Consider the following 8,264-nt stretch of genomic DNA (forward strand, 5'->3'; position numbering starts at 1 on the left):
CCATCTTCACACATTGAGTAATTTATTATCAGGCATGAAGCATTGTGAAGGTTAGGATGTTGAGCCAGATTTTGTTGTATTCCTTTGAAGATTGCTATGGTTTGATCACGGTATAGAATGATGATCTTTTAAGTCTCCTTTTTAAGTTATTTAACGAAAGCCTTCATTTTGAGAAATGTTAGCTCCACTTCTCTGATGCAGACCTTTCTTTGGGCTTTATTGAATATTAAATGTGTCTAGTAAAGTATCTCTGCTCTACTTGACAAGAATTCAACTCTCCCAGCAATATGGATTATGTGCATTATTTTTCACCCCATCCCCACTTTTTTTTTTTATCTGAACATAGAAGACATTCCAAGCTTGGACTCATGGGGCTTCACCATATGCATACATATTTGCAACCAAAGTACTACAGAATCTCTAGTCATATTCAGGTTTTTGTGAGTATTTCTTTACCTGATATCTATATCTCATGAGATTTGCCCTATAAATTTTAACTGTTGCTACATCCTCCATTTGGGGTTACTGTCTCCCGACTTTGATGAGACTGCCGGGTTTATTTTCATTTTCCCATTACTTTGTTACAAAGTTCAGTTGCCTCCAAATAGGAATCTCAACTCATTTGATTCTCTTCTTAAGTACCATTAATCTGAACTGGCCAGTTTCTAAAAATAGGTGGTTTTAAAAACATTTTCTCATGTTTTATGGTTGTTTATAAATAAACATTTTGCCATTCCCTTGTGGCCAGAAGCAGAAATCCCCTAGATTTCAAACATGAATTCTCATACTGTGATTTTACTTTAGTGATACAAAAGGTCCCCTCTGCTGTGTTTTTATGTCTAAAAATAAAATATTCTTAGGTGTTTGCTTTCTCTTATGGTATTGCCTTTCTATATTTTCAAGAAAAATCTAAAGCATTATTTGCTCTAGATATTTGTTGAATATATGAGACCACTGGGGGGACAAGAAATCGTTCTACTCACAATTCTATTTATTAGGGATGATGCTTTTGGTTTCTGTCTATCAGGAAAGTAAATTTTAAATTTTAGTGAAAATACAAACTTATTATTATGACTTTATTATAATTAATTAAAGATTAAAGGGTTATTTTGTTGTTTGACTTTTGCCTCCTCAGAGTTTTATGCACCTGTGAATTTTAATTAAAATCAAGTTGATGTGAAAAGTTCTCGTATGAAAAGTGCCTGAAACATGGTTTTAAACACAACTGTGAAGTGGAGTGGTTACTATCCACTAGAAATCTAGAAGTGGATGAGCTCCAGATCCAAACAGCAGGACATCATCCTGTTATTAACCCTAAAGGGAAGAAATGTGGGAAAAGCCCTGAAATTCATAGCAGCAGATTCAGCACCCCCATAGCATCAGGAAACAGTTAGTTTAAAATCCTGTTCCAGTGGAATCAGGAAATTTACCAGATGCAAGTGGTACATAGATTACACTGTACCCGTGGTTTCTCAATATTGTTCATGCCTTCATAGTAAAACTCAACTAGAACAATTTTGAGTACAAAATTGACACATACTGATATAGACAGGCAAGAACATCCAAATAAAATTTGGCATTGGCACAAATTCTATTTTCAAGGACACTCTTAGCCTAATAATATTGTTATATTTATAAATTCTGTACATAGAGTGAAGAGTAATTTTTAAATACTCATATTTTTCTAAAAGTCATGCTAAATAAAATTTATTGAGATAAACAGAAAAATGTTACTGCAACATGTTTAGAGTGATTTCTAACCTTAAGCTCTTGGCAACATTAACAGGGATTTAGCATAAACTTATTTTTAAATGCCCAGGCAGACTACAGGGAAGGGGAAAGCAGGCTACAACAAGAGGTCTGCATATGCGGGTTCTGCAAAGCAACATACACAAAGGTACCCTCACTTTCTCTTCTCCCCTGTGACTAGTTGTGAGACATTTTTTAAAACAATATCCCTTTTGAGAATGCCAATTATGAGGATGATAGAACATTGATTCAACCTCATTTCTTGCCTTTTGTTATACAGTTAAAGCTTCTATTGTTTTCTTGACCAAGCTAAAATAAAACAGATGTAAGTAAATCAGACAAAGATGTGGATTTGGCATATGAGAAGAGAGAGGGTAGAACTAATATTTTTTCCTTATTGTTTAGTTAAGCAATGTTAAGCACATTCTGTTACTGTGAACAAGGGGCAATGCTTGAGTAGTAAATTGTTACATTTGCTAGTTTTGAAATTGAAATGGGAAAAGCATTAGAAAAAGAGAGAAATGGGAAGAAACTTGATCCTAAAAATCTCAGAATACTGAACAATAGGGGAGTTCACGCATTAACTCATTCAAGAGATGGTATGTATGTATGTATGTATGTATGTATGTATGTATGTATGTATGAATGCAAGCATATATGTATGCAATGATATGTAATGTTTTGCTGAACAACATGGGGTTATACTTACACTACCTCAAAATGTAGTGGTCATCATCCTAATTTACTCTGTAGTGAGTCAGTTTTAGAATGCATTAGTGTTTAATATGAAAAAATTTCCAAAATTTGTATGCCCTTGCTTGAATGTTGTATTCCTCAAGATTCCTAGGAAGAAGAGTCATTGGAATATACATAGAATTAATTACAGACATTGGCTCATATGATATGGAAGCTAATATACCTTAAGATGTGCTATCTAAAGGTGGAGATTAGGGAAAGCCATGGGTGAGAGAATAATGTCCAAGTACAGAGGAGATGGATGTCCCAACTCAAGGAAGAAGAGAATTTCCCTTTCTCTGCCTTCTAGTACATTGCAGATTTGGTCTATTGGATGATTTCTATGCATGTGAAAGAACCTCCTCTTTACTTACACTACTGACTCAAATATTAACCTCTTCTGGAAGTAACTGAGAATCCTTCAGCACACTCAAGTGATAGACAAAATTAACTGTCTTAGATGGTTTCAAAGGGGGCGCAACTAAATTTTGGCTGAACAAAACCAAAACAGCACATTGGTGCTGGGTCCATGTACTGAGGCATTCCTGCTTTATTAGAAAATATCATTATTGTGTGCCTTCTGCTCTTGTATTTTAAAAAATGGAGAAATGTAAGTGCTGTGGAATAATCCTTCTGTACATTGTGAATATATATTACTCTGATTGGTTTAATAAAGAAGCTTCCTGGCCAATAACTGAACACGATAAGGTTTCGATGGGAGAGCCAAATTGAGAATGCTGGGAAGAAGGGTGGAATCAAAGGAAATGCCAGCAGATGCAGAGGAAACAGGACTAAGATTTGTAAAAAATGAGGTAACAAGCCATGAGCCACATTGTAGAGGGTAGATAAGAAATCTGGATTAATTTAAATGTAAGAGTTAGCTAGTGACAAGCCTGAGCTATTGGCTGAGCATTTATAATTCATGTTAAGTCTCCAAGTTGGATATTTGGAAACTAGCAGTGGGAGAGAAGCTTCCTTCTATATGTAAGGGTTTAGAATAAAATTCAAGGATTGTTTTTGTCTTAACATTTTTTACTTGTGATAATATATGTGTGTTTTTTAATGTTTTCAACATTGTAACCTATTAAAAATTACCTAGACACATTATCTCTTATTATATGTTTCTTTTTTCTTCTTTAAAAAATTTTTCTCTCATACAATACATCCAAAACAATGTTTCCCTTCCCTTTACTCCTCCCAGACCCTGTAGCCTCCCCCTCTCCCCCAGAACCACTCCTCCTCAGTTTCCCTTCAGAAAAGAACAGGCCTCCCAGGGATATGAATGGAACATGACAGAGCAAGACACAATAAGACTTGGTTGGATGACTTGTCAATTGGTGAAAGTGAGGCATTGAAGTCTTCCACTGTCTATGTGTGAATTAACCTTTAGTAATGTTTCTTTTACAAACATACATACCCTCATATTTGGGGCACAGATGATAACAATTGAAAAGTTATCTTGGTGGATTTTTCCTTTAATGATTATGAAGTGTCCTTCCCCATCTCTTTTGATTAATTTTGATTTGAAGTCTATTTTTGTTAGATATTTGAATGCCTATACCAGTTTGTTTCTTGGGTCCATTCACTTGGAAAATTTTTTCCAACCCTTTATTTTGAGGTGATGTCTATCTTTGATGTTGAGGTGTGTTTCTTGTATGCAGCAAAAGAATGGATCCTGTTTTTGTATCCATTCTGTTAGTATTTGTCTTTTTATTGGGGAATTGAGTCCATTGAAATTGAGAGATATCAATGACCAATGATTGTTAATTCTTATTTTGTTGTTGGTGATGGTGATGTGTGTTTCTCTTCTTTAGTTTTGCTGGTGTGAGATTATTCATTTCCTGTACTTTTTTTTCTTGTCTTACATTTTTATTTAGTATATTATGGGTGGGGTACACATGTGCCATGTCAGGACAGATGTGAGAGTCAGTTCTCCTTCCTCCATCGGGGTCCTGGAGACCATCTTGCTGTCCCAATTTACTTAAAACAGTGAACACACACACACACACACACACACACACACACACACACACACTGGCTATGAAGTGCCCACTCCCCACCCCCTAATTTGGAGCCCCATGGTCATCCAAAATGCCAGGTAGCCCACATCTCACACTCTTGTTCTTTTATTTTTGTAGTAAAGTCTGGAAGAGGCTGTGGGATTTCAAAGGGAGTCAGTGGGGAGGGGGCCCCTCCTGGGTGGGGGCTGGGGGCGGGGTTATTGTTCTGAGCTCCCTGTCCCCAAGGGGGCCTGTGTAGGAGGATTTCAAGAGAGGGGGCCAGCATTGGATTGGGGACACCGCCACACAAACACGCAGGTCACAGCACATAGGTCAGGGGAGGCTAGGCGCCATATTGCAACTTTGAGAGTGGGGCCAGGTGGTTATTCCCTTCAAATTGGAACCTGGGGAGAGACTGGAGGCCATCCTATCCCTCCCCACTCTGTGGAGAAGGTGTGACCTCCACTCAGGGTTTGGAGGAGATGGCCGGGAGGATGTCATGGGCTGGTCCTGGACCTTGGGCTGGTAGTAAGGGCAGACCAGACTGCCCTGGTCACCAGCGGCATCCACCCTGCACCCGCTCAGCTGCCATTCCCCGCTTTGCCTGACTTGGTCTTGGGGGACACAGGCAACCCCTCATCCCCTTCACTGTCAGAACTGCAGCCGCTGACGTCGGTGATCTCCAGCTCAGAGTCGCTGTCCTCCTTCCCACCCAGGGTGGCCTCTGGACCTCTAGCCCCGGGTAGGGCCAGACGAGGGGCCACTGCCAGCCCTGAAGGGCGCTCAGGGCCCAGGCCCTCCCCCCGTTGCGGCAAGCAAGGGTGTAGCCATGGGACCTCCCCCTGCTCCTGCAGAGAGCAAGTGGCCCAAGGAACCCAAAGGGTTAGGGTAGAAATGAGGTGGGTAGAGAGAGGGGTCAACTTGGGGAAGAGGCCCGTGAGGTATGGGTTAAAGTTCCAGGGGTACTCAGGGAAGGCGCGGCCATAAGGACCCAACAGGCCGGGAGGCTTGGAGTAGCCGGTGGCACCAGAACCCAAGAATGGGAAGGGACTGTCCAAGCGTAGTTTATCCGTCTCTGGGGCGAATAGGGGTGTCCGACCCCCGGGCTCTCCTAGGCGTGGGGTAGAGAACAGGTTCTGGAGGGTCTCAGGAGTCAAGGGTGGAGCATCTGGCCCAGATGCCCTCCCAAAAGGGCCAGGGTCAACAAGAGTGGGGAGCCGGCGGCGGCAGCAGCCATATCCAGCAGTGGGTAATTGACAAGCACAGCTTTGCTGAAGTTGCGTTTGTAGGTGAACCGCTTCCCTTTGGTCTTGTGGAGAATGCGCTTGTTGTAGTAGTAACGCAGTGCCCGGCTCAGCTTGTCATAATTCATGTGGGGCTTGCACTTGGAATGCCCCAGAGACGGGCCACCTCATCAGGGTCCTTGATGACAAATTCCCCGTAGTCCCCTTGCCAGGCAATGACGCCCTGGTACTACTCCTTCTGCAACAGCTCCAGGATAAAGTGCCACAGCTGGATCTGCCTCGAACCAGGGGAAGACTCCGGCTTGTAGGCCCAATCTGGAAAGGCAAACCCAGGGGTCCAGAGAGCCGGCAGGGCAGGCGGGGCGAAGAGAAGGTCTGAGACGCAGCTACAATCCATGGCGGAGTGAGCTCCCCATTCCCAGGTCAGGTTCCTCCCCACTTCCAAGTCCCACGAACTCTTTGTGTTGTGTTTGTATTTTAAGACATGGTCTCACGTAGCCCAGGCTGAACTCAACGTACTATGTCCCTTAGGCTGGCCTTGAGCCCATTTCCTGTATTTTTGCTGGTGTAGTTAAACTCCTTGGGTTGGAGTTTTCCTTCTACTACCTTCTATAGAGCTAGATTTGTGGATAGATATTGTTCCAATTTGACTTTATCATGAAATATCTTGTTTTCTCCATCTATGGTGATTGAAACTTTTTCTGAGTATAGTAGTCTGGGCTGGCATCTGTGGTCTCTTAGGGTCTGCAAGACATCTGTCCAGGCTTCTTTGCCTTTTAGAGTCTCCACTGAGAAGTCAGGTGTAATTCTACTAGGTCTGCCTTTATATATCACTTATTTTTTCCCCCTTGAAGCTTTTAATATTCTGTCTTTGAGCTGGGCAGTGGTGTCACACACCTTTAATCCCAGCACTCGAAAGGCAGAGGCAGGCAGATCTTTGTGAGTTCAAGGCCAGCCTGGTCTAGACAGCGAGATCCAGGAAAGGCACAAAGATATACAGAGAAACCCTGTCTTGAAAAACCATAAAAAAAAAATATTCTTTGTTCTATATGTTTAGTGTTTTGATTATTATGTGGCCCAAAGTCTTTTCTGGTTCAATCTATCTGGTGTTCTGTAAGCTTCTCGTACCTTTATAGGTATCTCCTCCTTTAGGTTAGGAAAATTTTCTTCTATGATTTGTGTTCAAATATTTTCTGTGTCTTTGAGCTGATTATGCTCCTTCTTCTGTTACTATTATTCTTAGATTTGGTCTTTTCATAGTGTCCCAGATTTCCTGGACTGGGAATTTTTTAGATTTAGCATTATCTTTGAACCTGTGGGTGCTGACCTCCTTGGGGTTTGCATATACATATCAGATATCTGGCATACTAGATATTTAAATTACTATTCATAACAGTAGCAACATTACAGTTATAGAGTAGCAGTGAAATCATTTTGTGATTGGGGGTCACCACAACATGAGGACCTGTATGGAAGACAGTTCATGTTTATTAGACCTCCCCACTTCACTTTTCTTCCTTCCATTGTGAAGGATCATTTGGTCACAGCTGTCTGTCACCTAGAGATCCTTGTGGAAAGTGATATTGTACCTAGTCATATGCCCATGGCTACCATTTTGATGTCTCAGGGAGTGCTTTAGAAACATGGTCCCTGTCTAAGAGGTGAAGAATGACTGGACAAGATCCAAAGATTGTGGAAGGAAGGAACACCTTTATGTAATGGAGTAATGGAAACAAGGGTCTCACAGTTCAGGCTGAGATGGATTCTTTGGTGTTTGTTGGGAATTTTTGTTTGTATGTTTTGGGGGTGCTGGGGAGAGTTTGCACTTATTTACCTTTTAGTTGATACTCTCAAACATAAAAGCACCAGAACAAAAAAAAATTGAGAAGAAACTCCCCAAACACCCATATTTCACTTTTAACAGTTTTCTGTATTTTGTCAAATTTGTCACAAGTCATCTTTGCTTTTTTCTGTTGGTAAATGAAAATCCAATGCATGAGACTGTTCTGTCTCACAGATGTGTGTGTGTGTGTGTGTGTGTGTGTGTGTGTGTGTGTGTGCATATCATATCTGTGCATACACATATCTGTAGATACATGCATATATGCATATGTCTATATATGTATTATGTTTATATGTGTATGTTCAGGGATTATGTATATTGGTATGTGTTCATAACATAAAATCTGGGGAAGCAGAATCTATGGTAGTCACCTGGATCCCCAGATAATCACATTTTCCAGTTAGCCAAACACTACTGATACCACTCTGAGAGAGTGTGAAAAGGTAATGAATATCTAAAGTCAAAATATAATAATATTTTGGAATAATCTAAGTACACATGTCACATGATCTAGAAGCCAGGGACAGAAATATAGATTAAACAGGGGAACAGTTTGAGAGCACAACTGTCCAGGAGTGTATCGAAGATGGAAGGAGCAGGGTGGTAAGGAGGGGAGTCTGAGCACTGCTCTGGTCAAAAACAAGGTAGAGAGTGAGGACCTCGATTATCAAGTGTAGCAGGAATCTTTTTTTT

At 41.0% G+C, this 8,264-nt stretch overlaps 1 pseudogene; it reads right to left on the bottom strand.

The window, feature by feature from the left end:
• Window positions 1-4,950: 4,950 nt before the first annotated feature.
• Window positions 4,951-6,125, bottom strand: LOC114707767 (annotated as a pseudogene).
• Window positions 6,126-8,264: the final 2,139 nt, after the last annotated feature.

The sequence above is a fragment of the Peromyscus leucopus genome, chromosome 6 (genome assembly GCF_004664715.2).
Source record: "Peromyscus leucopus breed LL Stock chromosome 6, UCI_PerLeu_2.1, whole genome shotgun sequence".
Classification (NCBI taxonomy): Eukaryota; Metazoa; Chordata; class Mammalia; order Rodentia; family Cricetidae; genus Peromyscus; species Peromyscus leucopus.